General features: G+C 37.3%; 1 protein-coding gene across 1 annotated transcript in view; it reads left to right on the top strand.

The window, feature by feature from the left end:
* The first annotated feature begins 3,667 nt into the window (after nt 1-3,667).
* Nucleotides 3,668-17,538, top strand: part of LOC131426622 (frequenin-1) — a 139,715-nt gene continuing 125,844 nt past the window's right edge. Inside the window, exon 1 of the mRNA XM_058589484.1 lies at nt 3,668-4,791. The gene's annotated coding sequence lies outside the window, so the exon portion shown is untranslated. The remainder of the gene's footprint in view (nt 4,792-17,538) is intronic.

Genomic DNA, 17,538 nt, shown 5'->3' with positions numbered 1-17,538 from the left:
CGAGAGACTCGAATTCTTGTAGCATCTTCTACTGGATTGAAAATGTTGTATACAATATTGATAAATATCGAGCAGCTTCTGTCAAATTTTCGGCAATCACCAACACTGCTTCAGATCTCTAAAGTTGGATTCCTTAATCAGACGAATTCCGAACTTAAACTAAAGATAACTAAATTCAGTTTCTAGTCAAAATACCAGTTCCAGAATCTAGAATAAGGATTCAGACTCAGAGTCTTAGTTTTAACTTTTGAAACAAAATCCTGGAACTAAACTTTGAATTCTGAAACTACATTTTAAACCATAAATTTGTGACAGAAAGAAGTTGCGATAGTTAAACACATAGTTTGTTATATGCACGGTTCTCTGTTGAATGCTGGTGTCTACTGTCGTGAAATGAGACTAAATCAGTATCATTCACTTGGTAGATACTGTACTGTGTTCCAAGCAGAAATCTTCGCGATTCTGTGTGGAATACAATCGGCACTTCAGCAAAGATTCTGGGGTAATCGAATTTAAAGGTTTGGTGGGAGGGGGAGGGGGGGGAGGGGTTGAAGGGGACATTCGCAACGGGTGCAACGTTTTTAGGGGGCGGCAAACCAATCCTTGGGAACTTTTTTTTTGCTCATCCAATTCATCTTTCCGGAGATGGAGTTCAGCAATATTTTGCTCACTAAACCAACGATGGGGGCGGCAAATCTTATTTTGCCCCGGGCGCCAAATTTTCTAGGTACGTCACTGGCACTTTACGAACATGAACTTAGCGAGACACCTCTCGCCGATGGTAACGCAAATAGGCTAATTAGTTACGGTAATTTTGAATTTGTTGCTCAATTTATTTTTTATGTTTGAGTACTTCATTAAATTCATATGAAGTTAACCAAGTACCTCTACTGAATAAACTTTAAAATAAATCGAAACCCAGTAAATAATTTGTTGCTTATTAATTTGCTAATTAGTTACGGTAGTTTGTTTCTAATTAGTTACGGTATTTTTTAATTTGCTGTTCAAATTTTCTAAATTTTTTTCGAGTACTTCGCTTATTATATGGAGTTAACGAAGTATTCGCAAAAAAAAAATGAGCAACAAATTCGACCACCGTAACTAATTTGCAACCAATTATCTAATTTGCAACCAATTATCCGCTGGATTTCAGATAGTTTTCAAGCTTATTTGGGAAGGTGCTTCGTTAACTTCATATGAACTTAGCGAAATACTAAAAAATATTGAAAAAAAAGTGCAACAAACTCGAAATTACTATGCAGCAACTAATAAACAACAAATTATTTACTGGGCTTCGATTTTTTTTTTCTAGTTATTTAGGAGAGGTACTTTGTTAATTTCGTATAAACTTAACGAAGTACTCAAAAAAAAATGAGCAACAAATATTTTACTGGTTTTCGATTCATTTTCAAGCTTATTTCGGAGGGGTACTAAAAAAAAAATGAGCAACAAATTCAAAATTACCGTAACTAATTAGCAACCAATTAGCAATTATTCACCTATTTCCGTTATCATCGGTGAGAGATGCCTCGCTAAGTTCAGACAGCTTCATAGACAGCTTTAAAGGCTTCCGATTTAGCACTAAGCAGTTCAATTTGAACTGCTCTGCACTGATTAGTCAAAGACGAAACGTAAAAATAATGAAAACGGTTATGTGCCCTAGCACAAAATTTGGCTAACCCCTAGATGACCGAACCTGTATCGGCCAAAAATAGTCGAAAACACGTTTTCGTTCGGCACGTCAGAAAAGACATTGCACTCCGTAGTAAAACAAAAAATGTTCTGTAAATAGTAGAAACTTTACGTCTGCTTAGCGGTTCAAATTGAACTGTTTAGTTTTTTCAGTTGGATTAAGTACAAGATTCGTTCTTGGACTGCATCGAAACATGCAGTTTGCAAACTTGCGTTCAGACAAAACTTTTTTGTCACCAGATTTAAATCTGAACTTGTCCAAAAGTCTACTGCATTTTTTTCAAGTATTCTGGTCGGAACTCTGACTGGACTTTGCAAACGCAACTATCACATGGCTACTGTACTGCAACTACGTATCCGGGTTTTTGGTTCTCCATACAAGGTTTAATCTGTGTATGGAGAGCTAAAATTGAAGGTTATTTTATCGTTTCTCACCCAATGTGGTAAAAGGCTTTAATCAGAGGTGTTTATCGTTCTTCCAGAATCTTTTCTCTTTCTACCTTAAAATGCTTTAGAAGAATGTTTGCCATCCCTTATGGAGTGTCGAATCCTCTGCATTCTTCCTGGAACGCAGTGGACTGGTGTCGGTTTTGTAAAATTTCTAAATACTCTCAGGGGTTGGATGTTTTTATTAAAAGTGCATTTTAGCACCTGTAGATCGTTTCGGGGATGCAGAACAATTTCGTTCTTTTTGTTTTGTGCAGGTTTTCCACCTCACCCACTTCTCAATTCCTTTCCATGTTCCTTTTATCCTTCCCTTTCCATCAGGAAAATGACGAGAAACCACGGCAAGGCGAAATGGCACTGTTCCTCATTAATCGCCCAAAATTTGGTTTACGAATAAATACACTGAGGTCTTTTTTACGCGTGGAATACGAGCCGCGTAACTTCGGAAATCCGCGTAAAAAAAGCGCAAAGCTGAAGTATGTTTTGTATGTCAAATGTCTCATAAACGTACAGATTTTAAAATATTTAAAACTTTCCAAGTGTTGGAGAGTTGACTTGAAAAAAATTTCGGGATAACACCAGTTCAATGCATTTCTAAGACAAAACAAGACGTAACTTCGAAAATCCGCATGAAAAAAGACCTCAGTGCACGTACGAATCGTAGCCAGTCAGCATCTGATGATCAGAATATTCTTCTCCTTGAAACATGACATCACATAGGAATCCAGGAGTATATTGATAATGGAATTGCCATCATTTGTTGATAACATGCCTAAAATCAACCAGCTCTGACGCAACAATGCGCCTTTCCCCGCATATGAGCTCCAATCTAATGATTCTTCTGAGAGATTTTTTTTTTGCAAAGCGCTGGATTCTAATCTGTTTATCTGTGGCAGTGTGTGTTCACTGCAGCAAAGGTACGCTAAAGCGAGTAACTGAATTTAATCAACATAAAAGGTATCTAGCGAATGAAGGTTATTCTGGCTTGTGGCACGTGGTTATTTATATCCCAAACATTCTCGCATCGATTCTAAATATGTGCTGGTGGATCCTTCCGTTGGCTTGTTGGGGAAGGTCGATAAGTTTATTAATGAAAAGAGCACATCAGAAAAATGGACCTCCAGTTCAGATTCCCTTGTGGGGGGCACACGATGACGTCATACAGAAGCCAGATATTTTTTTTTTCATTGAAAACCCGAAACTACTCCCAGCTACAAGTTCAAAACGAACCGACAAAATGCGCCGTTCAAACTCTTTCCGAAGCTGCTGGCAACACTGTTCACCCACCGGCCACTCAAATTGCGTAAGCTTAGCAGATGCACGTGCAAAAGCTTCCATTGTTACCAACGGGAGTGTCATTCCGTTGAGTTCACCCCCTCCCAGGAGTGCCTTGCGCGCAAGCTCCTACTTTTCGCATGTTCCACGTGACTCGTAGCGAAGCTTTCGGAGGTCGGCAAACGGCGCGCTGTAGCTCAGTTTTGGCTTCGCTTGTTTCTCACGACCGACCGTGGTAGGTGGGCGGTTTGTTGCATGGCTCCAAATGGCCCTCTGGTTCGGCATCCCGTCCGGATTGTGGTTCAGTTCGTTATAGGCTGTCGAAACGGTTACACAACGGTTTTCCGGCGAGGCCAACCAAGCAGTAGTGTCAATCTCTGTGCCGCCCTTCTACTGGTGTGAGTGCACATTCGTTCGCGCGCGCATTTCGAACCACCGCGAGTCAACGCTCACTGAGATCTAAAGCCAGCAAAGGGGTAAAGGACATGTGTTGTGTAAGGTTGTGAGGTTTATCGGAAGATACTGTGACACAAAGCCTACGTTGATTCGTTTGAAAAAGTCAGCGGTTAGTACGATTATTTTGTGTGAATTATCAAACCGGAAGCGAGATTGGTGTTCGGCTCCGGTGCGTGGGTGAGAAGGCGGACGAACATAACAACAAGTACCCGTCTGGGTGGTTCGTCTACCCCCTCCAGAACCAGACAGCGACATCAAGCAGAAACCGCAGAAGCAACTGGAAAAAGGGGATTGTAAGGCGTGAGATAATCTGTCAATCAGCTTGAAGTGAGGCTCGGGGCGGTGCCATCGTGGGGACAACATTCCTTGAAAAAAAAAGTGCTTATCACTCTCATTCGTGGCCAATAGTTGCATGTACTGCTAATAATTTATCCAGTGTGTGTGTTGTAACATCGCGTGGCTGGAGAAGTAAAAAGTTTTTTTTTTGCATTTCCCACAGAAGCTCCCGACTTTGCGGAGTGCGGAAAAGTGTACCGTCGTTTGCCGTAATCGATTCCATCCATTCGAGCCGTTCCGGGCGCGTGATAACGAACAGGCTTGTAACCTGAAGCTAACCGTCAACCGAGTGAAACTACAGTGGCAAAATTGAAAAACAACGGCAGCAAAAAAAAAAAAGAGTGGTGAAAAGTCTGATACCGTGTTATATAACTGACGCTCTAGCAGCGGAAGTAGGGCGGAAAACGCGAAACAACAAGTGTGGGGAAAGTTCAGATCAGGTGTGTGCCGGGCTGTCGCGCAGGGAGGAAGCATGCATGACGCAGAATTTCCAACCGTACCGGAAGTCGACTGGTTGTAAAGAGAGTGGTTCGAAGGACTGACATGGGAAATTAAGTACTAATAAAGTAGGAGCGCTGCTGCAAGGTTAGTTAGAGCATATTTCGACGGTCCTTTTTATCGATCGTCCAATCAGATCAGCTCCTCATATTTATTAAACAAAAGGAATGGTTTTAAATGTCATTGCTTCTGTCATTGTTTTTCATGAGGTGAAGCCACAACAGGTGTAGAATGCACGAACAAATGCCTAAGATGCATCGCAGTAGGCTAGCTGACGAAACGAAAAAAACGAAAGAAGAAAACAGTGCATGCAAAACCGCGAAACACTTGCCGCCGCCATTCAAATGTGCTAGCGAGCAACTCAAGAAACACTTACGGATGGGAGTATTCTTCACGCTCGAGTCGAGTGCTAGTGTTTCCTTTTCATTATACTGTTAATTCGTCTCTTGAACACATCGTTGTTATGAAAACGGTTTTTCGATCTTTTGTCCAGATGAGTGTGCATCTGCTGAATTTCTGCAGTGCAAATCGATTGACAGAGGGTAATTGCGGGTCTACTCCGTTGTTGGTGGGAATTTAGAAACAAAACCGCTTAGGAAAAAAAGGCGGGTGGCTAATGTCAGAGACATAACCCTTTGGGTAACATACTCAGTGAAGGAAAGGACTTTGCATAGTTCCAATTAACCAATTTGTGGAATGTATCCGTTGAGTACTGTTGGAAGTACAAATTATTTCGATCCGTTCCCAAAAGATGGCTCTGGCTGTATGTATATTGAATATTGAACAGTAACAGCTGATGTCGATAGTTTGAAGAGGTCAAACATCTGTCATTTATGTTAAGTTCATATTGCTTCGAGTTTTTTAAAACCGTTTTTTTCACTGTGGTTATTAAATACTATCCCAGAAAGTATGGCCGCAACCAAAAAACCGCTGCCATTTCGCAATGTCAATGTAATCTGTCAATTTTTATGGCTGCGTCCTGTTGTTTACACTCTTCTCTAACCACTTGTGCAGTTGTTTATTCGTTTTCATTAGTTTGTTTCGAAACGCGTGGACACTTGTGAATTATTTACAACGAAATCAAAGTGCGTCCATACTTTCTGGGACAGTCTTTATGAGTAATTTTGTGTTAACTAAGCAGCATTTGCGGGAAGTTTTGGTTTCCTGTTTTAACTGGAAGAAAAGCGAAGCTGAAGCGCATTAAATGCTTGTGGATATTTATGGTGATAATTCTACTACTGATAAATCTTGTAGGGAAATGGAGATTTCAGCGTTGAAGCCAGGCTCCGCTCTGGACAACCAAAAAACAAATCAAAGACAAACAGTTAAAGGCGTTACTCGATAAAAAATTCGAGTCAATCGAAAGAGGAGCTTGCAGAATCATTGGAAGCGACTCAACAAGCAGTTTCTGTACGATTAAAATCCATTGGAATCATTCAAAGCTAGGTGGTGAGAAACTGATTCGAAGGCAACAACGAAAAAGTTTCTTACATCGAATTGCTACTGGGGATGAAAAATGGATATTCTATGATAACCCCAAGAAGAAAAAAACCTGTTTTAATCCACCTAGTGGTGTAATGATGCCTTTCTCATATCAATCATACTATCATATATAATACTGTCGTATTCTTCAAAATAATTTTTTTCGAAATCGGTTTGTTTGACCGTCTACTGATAAAAACTATCAATTGGGAAAGATTTGAGGTCGATTTAGAAATTTTTTTAAGGTTTTTCCCCATTTTCAGTGATGGTATACAATTTTTAACCCACTTTACCCTATATATCCGGATCCGGAGGTCGGATCCGTATGAAATTCAGGAATTACGCATGGGACCACAGAACCTTTCATTTGAATCTATGTATGTGAAAATCGGTCGCGCCATCTATGAAAAAAGTTAGAACACATATTTTCTTTTTATTGCAAATTTTACCCCATAACTCCCGAACCGGAAGTCGGATCTAAATAATATTCAGAAATTTTGTATCGGACCTCAAGACCTTTCGTTTGAACCAAAGTTTGTGAAAATCGGTTCAGCCGTCTCTGAGAAAAGTTAGTGCACTTATTTTCACAATTTTTGCACATTTTATCTCATAATTCCGGAACCGGAAGTCGGATCCAAATAATATTCAGGAATTTTGTATGGGACCACAAGACCTTTCATTTGAATCTAAGTTTGTGAAAATCGGTTCAGCCATCTCTGAGAAAAGTTTGTGCACTTATTTTCATAATTTTTTGCACATTTTACCCCATAATTCCGGAACCGGAAGTCGGATCCAAATAAGATTCAGGAATTACGTATGGGACCACAGGACCTTTCATTTGAACCTAAGTTTGTGAAAATCGGTTGCGCCATCTATGAGAAAAGTTAGAACACATATTTTTGTGTACAAAGAGCTACTACAACCAGGCGATACTACAACGGGCGATCGGTATAGGCTGCAATTGATGCGTTTGAGCCGTGCAATACGAGAAGAACGATCAGAATACAAGCAAAGGCATGATAAAGTTATTCTCCTACATGACAACGCTCGGTCTCATTACGCAAAAGTCGTGAAAAAATATTTGGAAACGCTCAAGTGGAACATTTTGCCGCACCCGCCTTATTCTCCTGACATTGCTCCTTCCGATTACTGATTGTTCCGACGGATGCAGCACGACCTGACGGGTCATCGATTTACTTCTTTCGCACAAATCGACAATTGACTTCGAACTTGGATCACCTCAAATGACGAGACATGGAAAAAGTAGTAAAATTTTGAATTAAATTAAATGTCTTTTTTTTAAACCAAAAAAAAACGGACTAAATTAATTTGTTCTACCAATACACCTGAACCAAAATTCTGCATCAAAACTTAATTCTGAAACTGTATTCAAGAACTAAATTTGAAATCTGGGACTGGCTCTGAGTTCAGTTGCAAAATTCAGTTTCAGAAAAAGAGTTCAGGTCAAAAATATAGTTCCAGAACCCAAGTTCCAAGTTTGATTTCCACATAAAAACTTTCAATTCTGAACCTCAAATTAAGTAATTCAATTCTGAAACTGAATTAAGGAAGCAAATTCGAAAACTGATTTTAGGAATAAAATTATGACTCAAAAGTTGGTTTCAAAATTCTAGTTCAGAGTTCAGATTTAAAATGTTGTTTCAGAATCCAGATTCAGATCTAGGATTCATATTTTGAGTTTTGTTTCAGATTTCTAAAGTTGGATTCCTGAATCAGACGAATTCCAAACTTAAACTAAAGATAACTAAATTCAGAACCGGGGACTGGCTCCGAATTCAATTGCAAAATTCAAAATTCTGGTCAGGAATTCTGGTACTGATCTCATTTTCAGAATCTGAAATTCATTTCCAAAACATAGTTTCAGAGCCCAAGTTCCGAATTCGATTCGTCTTAATTTTGAATCTGAAATTTGAAAATGAATTCTAAATTCTAAAAATATTTTCAGGACAAATTATGGCTCAGAATTTAGTTCTAAAATTCTATTTCAGAGTTCAGATTCAAAATGTTGTTTTAGAATCCAGATCTAGAATTCATCACTTGAATTTTGTTCCAGAATTTGGAAATTAAATTCCTGAATATTTAATTCCGAACATAAATTTAGACTAATTTAATTCTGTGCCAAAATCTAGTCAGAATACCATTTCCAGAATCTAGAATGAGAATTCAGATTCAGAGTCTTATTTCGAACTTTTGAAAATGTATCCTGGAGTTAAATTCTGAAACTATATCCGTAATCATAAATTGAGCTCCGAATCCTGGTTCAGAATATAGCTCCAAAATTCAGTTTTAGAATTCGGTTTCAGAATCCAATCCAAATGAGGCTTTACATCACGTCTGTAGATGAAGGGATCGCACCAATCCTATTAAACGTCCAAGCAAAAAGTATAGCTTTCTACCATGGTTTATACTCGTCCAATTGAACATCGGGACTGAGACCAACTCAAAATCGTCGTCCCAGTATAAAAACGGTAAACAAGTGTAATGAGTTTTCTTCATGCTTTCCAAAAGTGTAAGAAAACTAAATTTTGCAGTTCTTTATTGGTATACTGCTCAAAATTTAATCATAAATTGCTCATCATCTGATAGCATGGAGAAAGAACTAGGTTGTTGCTACTCGAGATATTGACGATGAAGTTCTACGCATTCGAATTTTGAAAAGGCAAGTCCTATTCACGTCAAAAACAATTTCAACAAAACAAAATTAAGCTGCAACGTGTTTGAATCCTAGATATCAGATTCAAATCATTCAGTGTTCTCATCGACCTGCAAACGATTTGGCTCAAAAGTTGAGAAAGACTGACGAACGGAAAAGCACAGATGAAAATTTGCGAAAAAAGGACTCGAACTCTTCTCCGAAGGCATTGAAAAAGACAAAAAAATTGGGTAGGGAAAGTCACCGGTTTCCGAGTCCTGTCTCTGCCGTAATATGTTCGCAATTTTTCATTTCTGCTATCTCATTGGTCAGTGTTGTTCTATTTTGTTTTTTTTTCCGTTAGAAAACGAAATGACTTCGGACTTGGATGTTTCTAATTTCTGAATAAATTTTATGTCGCTTATGAAACGACAAATTACGACGTTTTTTTTTCTAGTATCATAAAATTCAAAATTGAAGTCAATAATCATATCGTTCTGGGCGCAGTAGGCTAATTACTGCTCATTGCCGAGACCAACCATTGAAACTCCTAAACCAACTGTGATGAGAAATTTAATTTAACGGCCGTTGAAATGTTAATTTTAATCACTTCCATTTTTTTCGATTCTCAATTACACTAAATCGAGTTTTGGTCGACTATGAATATTCGAGTTTGTAGGTACGTTTATCACAACAAAAGTAGATAATGTGAAAATTAGAAAATATTCCACATCAGTAAATAAGTACTGCTGTACCGCATCTGACGGGATAACGGTCTGGTATGCGATAATCAAATTTTAATGGCAGCATGCTTTTCTTTTTGCAGGATTGGCCAGCCAACCCGGCTCCTCCTAACGTAAACTTTTCCAGTGGAGCTGCAAAAAACTTAACGCAATTACTACCGTTATGAAATGCTTTATTGCAGAGTTGCGCAACTTTGCAGCATTAGTGCACTTCCACTAATTAGTAAATAATGAACTCATTCGTGTTTTTCTCCCGTCTCAAGTTCTTGTGATTTTGTATCGTTGTGAAATCTTAAGGAAACTAGATGAAGCTTCTTCTTGTGGTTCCGACCTAGATTTTAGCCTCCAACTAGAAGAACAGAACGGAACCAGTCTGATGTTTTTAAATCCTGCGCTCTCGATTTACTGTATGGTTCTTTTGTTTGTTGTTGAAATGTAATGAATCCATTCCTGGTCAATTTTCGAAAGATAAAACAACGTGTTGAAAAATTACGGGTTCATACCTTGTCTCATATTTTGATGAACATGAACTTAGCGAAGCACCTACACTAAGGTCTATGCAGCTATTTTATGCGAATTTCCGAAGTTACGCATTTTTTTAAGTGGGTTTCCAAAGTTATGCAGTTTTTCGCTCGTTTTTTTGTGCGGTATGTATCCTCCGCGTAAAAAAAAGATGTCAGTGTATCTCCTATAATAACGCAGATCGCTGAATAATTTGTTGTTAATTAGATACGGTGGTTTTGAATTTTTTGTTCAATCTTAGAATACTTCGCTTCAAGTTCATATGAAGTTAATGAGGCATCTCGATTAAAATAAATTTGAAAAAAAAAAACGAAAACCGGCGAATAATTTGTTTCCAATTAGTTGCAAATTAGTAGCGTAGGTCTTGAATCTGTTTCTCAATATTTTGTTTATTTTTGCACAAGCGCTTTGCTAAATTCACATAAAGTGCACGCATCACCCCTTCCAAACAAACAAAAAAAAAACAAATCGAAACTCAATAAATAATTTGTTTCTAATTAGTTGCGAAAGTTTTAAATTTGTTGCTCATTTTTTTTGCGAGTTCAAATGAAGAACATGAAGCTTCCCTCCTGGAACTTGTTCCAAACAAATCGGAAGACACAGTTTGTTGCTAATTAATTTCTGGTTATCAGGTATGAGAACGAGGCTGTCTCAAGTGGGTCTCAAATTAAAAACCTTCGCTACGAATAAGAAACAAACTGTTCACTGGGTTCCAATTAGTTTCCTAGATTATTTAGGGAGGGTGCTTCGTTGAGCAACATATTCAAGACCTTTGCCTCTAATTAGCAACTAATTATAAAACAAATAACTTTGATTTCATACTTTTCTAGGTGGGTACTTCGTCAACTTCAAACGAACTTAGTGTAAAAATATTTAAAAAAAATGAACAACTGATTCCAAACCGGTGTTGCTAATTAGTAACAATTTATTCCCTGCGTTTCTACTCATTTGAAGTTTGTTTCAAGAGGGATGCTTCGTTAACTTCATATGAACTTAGCGTAAAAAAAAACACGAATTCAACGACGTTACTAATGTGCAACTTATTAGTAACAAATTATTTCCTATGTTCCGATTCGTTTCAAGCTTGTTTCAGGAGCGATTCTTCGTTCACTTCATATGAATTTAACGAAGCACTCGTGAAAAACTTAGCAACAGATTAAAAATCACCGTTACTAATGAGCAGCAAATTATCCACTGGGTATCGATTTGTTTTCAAGCTTATTAAGGCGGAATACTTCGTTAATTATTATGAACATAGTGTAAAAATAAACAACTTTTCAATTTATTCCCTAGATTATTTAGGAAGGACAAGGCGCAAAATTGAGCAACATGTTCAAGACCTGTGCAACTAATTAGCAACAAATGATTTTAAAAAAATAACTGGACTTTGACTTGTTCTGTAGCTTTTTTTTAGGAGGGGTACTTCGTTAACTTCAAACGAATTTAGCGTAAAAATATAAAAAAATGGAGCAACAAATTGCAAACCGCCGTTACTAATTAGAAACCAACACATTCAAGATCTTCGCATTTAATAAGCAACTAATTAGGGAAAAAGTAACTGAATTTTGACTTGTTTTCAAGTTTTTTTTAGAAGTACTAAAATAGTACAAATTATTCATTTATTTACGTTATTTTTGGAGATAGGTACTTCGCTAAGTTTATTTTTGTTCCGATTATAAAGGTTTGAATCTTAAGTTCATTCGCCCCCTTCGGGCTAGAAAAACTTTCTGACCCTACGTGCGGGTTTGAGAATCCAAACCCAATCGGGTTGCTTTCTCGTTTTCTTCTCCATTCTTTCTTGATTTCTTCTACATTCCTAACTACTTTAGGTTGTTTTAGAAAGTGTTTCTTCAGGAGTGTTTAGTGGATTCAGATTTTACGACACGAAATCGACATCATTCGCCTTATACCACTCTAGCACGTCAGTCGTGTAGTGGCACAATGCCAAAACCGCCCAGGGCATAGTCGAACCGTCGTGAATCTTCAGTACAGAGATAAGCCGCTTTCGGAGAGACTACCAAATACACTGCGGTCTTTTTCTACGCAGAGGATACGTACCGCGTAACTTCGGAAATCCGCACAAAAAAATTCAAAACTAAAGATAATTTTTTTTGGATACCAAATATCTTAGAAATGCATGAAACGTTCAGATCTGGTGTAATCTAAAAAAATCGTTTTTTTATTGTGAAAATCGTCTTTGAGACTCGAAAAAAAAATGTAATCAAACATCGAGATCTGGTGTAATCTGAACATATTTTTGTTCGAAGTGTCAAATAGTTGACTTAAAAAAAGTTTCGGGATAACACCAGATCTCGAAGTTTCATGCATTTCTAAGACAAAAGAAAACCGCATAACTTCTTAATTCCGCGTATCTTCGGAAATCTGCGGAAAAAGGCGCGTAAAAAGAAACCGCTTAAACCGTGTTTTAAAAGATCCCAGTGTAGCCTGTTTATTCATGGTTCTTGCGATAACGAAAGGTGTACTCCGCTTTCCGCCAGTAAAAATCGCTTGCCAAATCAGAAACTTTTTTTATGAAATTCGAAATCTGTTGTGTCCGGAGGTTCGCTTTCACAAGGCAGTGTGGTTTCGTTCACTTCTGGACATGGCTTTTCACTACTGTGAAAACCTCGTTACGAGTTCTGAGCCTCAAACGTACGTCGTTCAACTCGAGTTGTGATATTAAACACGAAAATCTTGATCACACGAAACATTTTAGTCAAACCATGGCTTTTTTCGGATCTTCACTTCCGGTCAGACATTCTTCGTAACGTTTTAGGATACCAGACACCGCAGAACTCGCGATTCACAGCCTAATAAACGCTATAAAAAAAAAACTCACAGAGTGTAACCAATACACATTAAATTATGTCTGCACAAAAATTCAATCAATTTTACCCAACGATTCAAAAGTTGAGAAATTTGAAGAAATTTTTTTGCTGCTTTCGGAAATTTTCATACACTTGTAACCAGTTTTAAACTATAGTAACTGGGGACAGTAACTTTTTTGAAAATAGTTTCAACTTTCACGATAATTAGATCTTTATTCTGAGCTAGTAAAAATACTTTAATCTGTGGTAAAATAAAATTAAACGTGTCCATGAATAGTCTAACCACACTAAAAAAATTCATACTTCGTTCTATGAAAATCCATCGTTTTACTCAACCTCCATCGTCTATTCAACATCGTTTCCATTCATGAGCATCGAGTTAACCTATCAAGATGCATGTAAAATCTTTATGATTTTCAAGACAAGCTGAAAAGTTAAGCTTCTTCCACGTCGTTTAGGAGACTGCAAGCTAGTAAATCTTTTCGTCTGATAAAAAACATAATTCGTCCCTGAAGTCATCTCTCGTATGCGACCAAAGTGTTTCCATCTACACGTTTGCCAAATCCGATTACGGGCCGTGTCCAATGGCAGCAGTGACGTGGCGGTTAAGCATCAGCAAGCTAATGAACTTCTGTTTCGTTCCGATCCCGCTCGAAGGCGGCATTTGGCTTCACATTGGAACGGATCACAGCAGGCAGTGAAAAGCAGAAGGCCTGACGAAAGTTTTGCCTTCTCCCGAAAGCGATTCGGCCTACTGTGGTTGTGATTATCGTTCCAAACTTTATGGGTGTTGCAACCGAAAAGTCAATGTGCAGAATAGCATGTCATAATTCTTCGGCTGCTAGCAGGGGTGGTAGTTTAAGGGGAAAATATATGCCTCCAGGGCCTGCTTCGATACAGTTTCGTTTTTTGGTGGGAGATGATTGATTGCACTGAATACCGAAACTTGTGTCAGCAGTTCTTTCGTTTCATTCAATCTAGGATGACCCCCACCAGGCCAGCCGGTAATTTCCGGCTGCCATTCGTGATTTGACCGTAAATTAGCAATTCCCACGGAGAGTGTATGTCAGATGAATGGGAAAAGATGATTGATTTTCCTTGGGGAGCTCGCGGTTTAACAACAATCTCTGCCTACATTCTCAAACCGTTATATTCCCATACTCGTTTCCAAATCGCACCACCCTAGCTGTTCGCTTCGAATGTAGTGGAAAGCTGTTTTCACAGTCTTATAAGTAAAATATCATCCAAATTATTTTAAATAAAATTTCAATTTTAAATTCTAATAAATCAACACACTTTTGTCGAATAACATGTACTAGAAAAACACTATTAATCCATTAAAAACAAGTTTATAAACTTTCATTATTTCTGTTATAAAGCAAAAACGGCCGTCGTCCTTGAGGAATACATGCAAATGAAAATGAATGTTCGTACGGAGCATGCGAAAACCCCAAATGAATAATTATGTGGGGTTTCTGCTGTCGCCGCCAGCAAGCATGCAAAAACTGCTGCGTCCGGAAATCCTCATATCATCAAATAGGTGTTTTGTGACTATTTTTCGGTCCTTTGTTTTAGTCTGCACTTCCAACAGTTGAAAAATACTATTATACTCGAAGTTGTATTTTTGGTTCAAAATTGATCATTGTCCAATGACAAAAAAAGACTGGAAAAAGACGGTGGAACTAAATAGGAATCAAAATTTCGTGATAAAAATACCGCAGAGATGACTTCGCAGCATACTTCATCCGGGAGAAAAAATTTACTCTAAATGTGAGAAACAAATCAGCAAGCAACCTAATTGAACAGATCTTCTATACGTGTTCAAACTTCACACGGCCGCTGTATGGTTTAATTCGCAGTTATTTTGAACATAAGCAAAACATTCAACAAAATATCGTTTGTAATTTCAATTGGTAATGGAAAGAGCATATTTTGCCGATCAAACGAGAAGGATATCTTAATTAGCAGTCATCTGCAATTACAGAAAAAACAACAGTTAACCTTATTCCGCTCTTATGCTAATGTGCGACAAATCGTTCGATCCTGGAGTGAGAAAATGTATAATTGAAAAAAAATAAAAGGACCACTACCAGCACTACGCTTGGTATTCGTTCAGTCCCAAACCGTCGGGACGCGCTCATTACCATCTGCAGCTAATAAGATTAAAATTAGTTGTAAATGGAAACAGATGGAATGAGATAATTAGCAAATTCAATTCATTTCACAAAAATACCCAGGACCTAGCGTGGCGAAATCAACTCAAACACGCCCGAAAGGAGTTAAAGTGGAGCCGGTAAGCCAGGATTTTCTCGCTTCTGTCTTTTTGGGGTTTTTGGAAGTATTCGACAAACAGCTTCACTGCCACCAGGACAGTCTGATTCAATAGGACTAGATAGTCGCATGAAAAACTATATGTTCGAAGGTCAAAAGTCGTTGAGTATGGGAATCAGCAAACAACGAAATTCAACTAATCGCGGTTAGAACTGATCACCAGATACGTTTTAATGAAATCGCATCTTCAACCTGGCAGTTAGGTGGCTCCGTCTCTTTTGATACAACATAGTCTTCATTTACTTCATATCATTCCAAAACATCTTTGTCATAGTGACAAGATGCTAAATCAGGCCAGCATAGGAGCATCATGCTGGAAGCTGCGTTGGAATGGTAACAGTCGCTTCTTTAGGCATTCTCCACGGTTTATTTCTTTGTTTACCGTTCCGGTTGTGATAAAGCTTTGGCTGGTTCGACCACAGCTGCATATTGCCTGCCAAACCAAATAGTTTTCGGGAAGCGTGGCCGTGGATCACGTCATCTTCGATTTAAAAGTTTGTAGTATCACCAAAAATTGATTCTACACAATGATCAATCTGCGAAATATTTGCATGCATTGATGAAGTATTTCCGGAGATATAAGTATTTTGTGGGTGTCAAGATTTTGTCGCGAGAAAACCCTATCTATTTTCTAATTTGCTATTTTTTTATCTCGTATTTCAATGTCTTTTAATTTAAATTTAATACCCTGATTTCTATTTCTCATTTTCTATTCTTCATTTTAAGCCTTATTTCCTATGCCTTTTTTCATTTTTTTAAATATCCGAAGCTTCATTGTTCATTGTTATGTTCCCATATTCTCTCATATTTTCTTATTTTAAATCCTATGTTCAAATTTCGATTGTCTATTATCTAGTTCACAGTTTTCTTTAATTTCTAATATCCTTCTTTCCTTACCACATGTCTTATTTATATATTTCCTTTCCTTATCTATGTCTTATTTCCTACTTTACCAATTCTCTTTACTATATTCTAATCACCATGTTTCACATGCTATTTTTGTTTTCTATGTCCAATATTCTATCAATTCCTAATCTTTGATTTTTTTAGTTTTCAATGTACAATGTCGTATTTCCAATTGCTTTGTTTTTTCTTATCTCTGTTTTTTTATTTCCTATTTCTTTTATTCTAGTTTTTATATCGCAGTTTCAGGTCTTCATTTGAATATAATATAATCTCCACCCATTTTTGTCCTATTTTTTATGCCGCCATCCATTTTAACAAATTTTATTTTCATTTCTCTGATGATATATTTTATATTATCTTTTACAAGTCTCTTTTCTACGTTTTTTATGCGAATTTTCATTGTTATGTAATTTTTTCATAAGAATTTTCAGTTTTGAGAATTTATTCAAGGTGATTTTCCAAAACTATGCGGTTTTCTTGTTTTGTCTTCAAAATGCACAAAATGTCGAGATCTAGTGTTTTTTTATCGTCTCTTTGAAACTTTCGATTTTTTTTCGTCAAACATTTCGTGAACCTTTGATAAAAAAAAATTGTTCTCCTTAGTTTTTCCTGTGAATTTTCAAAGATATGCGGTTTTTTAAGGTGAATTTTAAAAGCTGAGCGGTTTTTTATGCGGCACGCATCCCTTGCATAAGATAGACTTGAGTGTATTTATTTTCTACTTCCTATTTCGAATGTTTTATTCTTATTTCTTTCTTTTTATCTTCTATAATCTATGTTTCTTACTTTTTGTGGCCGATAAAAGGTGTTATGTTTTGCCTTTCATGTTCATTGTCTTATTTCTTTTTGTTACTTTAATCCTTAACGTCTATTTCGTCCTAGTTTTTGCGTTACATTATCATTACCTTATCATATACTTGTTTGCTGTTACCAGCCATCTCGGCTGAGGGTGGTATTCATCGCGTATTTCTAGTCAACTGAGTTTAATAATTTGATCATAACCGTTTCACACTGAAATTTTTTCGAGTTAAATTTTACAAGGACCATCCCTCGGGGTTGTTCGGACTGTTGACGTAGGACTATGTTCAAAATCAATATGTTATTTTTTGTTTCGAATATTTTAGAAGGGTTTTTTTGTGTGCCTGTCGTAATCATTTTCTAAATCCAACTGCATTTTACTTTACTATGGGGCGCCTTTTCAAAATTTACCCTCTGGGAGAGTGATAAGTTTTTAATAGGAAATATCTCTTGTTTTATTTGACGTATCAACAAAAATTTTCCTCCACGTCATCGGAGGTATAATCATCAATTTTCAGTAATATGAGATAGCCACAAATAACGTAAAGTTTTTTTTAAATATTTGATATTT

The sequence above is a fragment of the Malaya genurostris genome, chromosome 1 (genome assembly GCF_030247185.1).
Source record: "Malaya genurostris strain Urasoe2022 chromosome 1, Malgen_1.1, whole genome shotgun sequence".
In the NCBI taxonomy this organism is placed as follows: Eukaryota; Metazoa; Arthropoda; class Insecta; order Diptera; family Culicidae; genus Malaya; species Malaya genurostris.
Note: the sequence above shows the minus strand (reverse complement) of the source record. Positions and strands in the feature narration are given on the sequence as shown.